The sequence below is a fragment of the Bison bison genome, unplaced genomic scaffold (genome assembly GCF_000754665.1).
Source record: "Bison bison bison isolate TAMUID 2011002044 unplaced genomic scaffold, Bison_UMD1.0 scf7180017864376, whole genome shotgun sequence".
NCBI lineage: Eukaryota > Metazoa > Chordata > Mammalia > Artiodactyla > Bovidae > Bison > Bison bison.
The window spans coordinates 15,510,125-15,510,666 of record NW_011494948.1 but is presented as its reverse complement, the minus strand read 5'-3'; the positions used below and the strand labels follow the sequence as shown (position 1 = coordinate 15,510,666).

At 48.0% G+C, this 542-nt stretch overlaps 1 protein-coding gene across 1 annotated transcript in view; it reads left to right on the top strand.

The window, feature by feature from the left end:
* Positions 1-542, top strand: part of SMC1A (structural maintenance of chromosomes 1A) — a 41,459-nt gene that overhangs the window by 3,548 nt on the left and 37,369 nt on the right. The window lies entirely within an intron of this gene.

The window sequence follows — 542 nt, the reverse complement described above, 5'->3', positions numbered from 1 at the left end:
GGTTCTTAGTTGCTGCTTGCAGGCTTTCTCTAGTTGCAGTGCTCAGGCTTCTCATTGCAGTGGCTTCTCTTTTTGAGGCGCACAGGCTCTAGGGCCCATGGGCTTCAATAGTTGTGGCTCTTGGGCTCCAGAATGCTGGCTCAGTAGTTGTGGAACAAGGGCTTAGTTGCTCTGCAGCATGTGGGATCTTCTGGACCAGGGATCGAACCTCTGTCCCCTGCATTGGCAGGTGAATTCTTAACCATGGGACTACCAGGGAGGTCCCTGCCTAAGGTTATTAACTGGTGGAACTGGGCTATGAACCTGGGCAGTGTAGCCCACACTTTTTTGGGTTTTTTTTGGCTGTACCTTGTGGCATGTGGAATTTTAGTTCTCTGACCAGGGGTTGAATCTGCACCCCCTGCAGTAGAAGGATAGAGTCCTAGCCACTGGACCACCAGGGAAGTCCCGGAAGCCCACACTTTCAATTATATTTCACTTACCGCCTTCCTAATAACAATAATAGTAAAATAATAGGAATGATGGAAAGTTATTATAATATT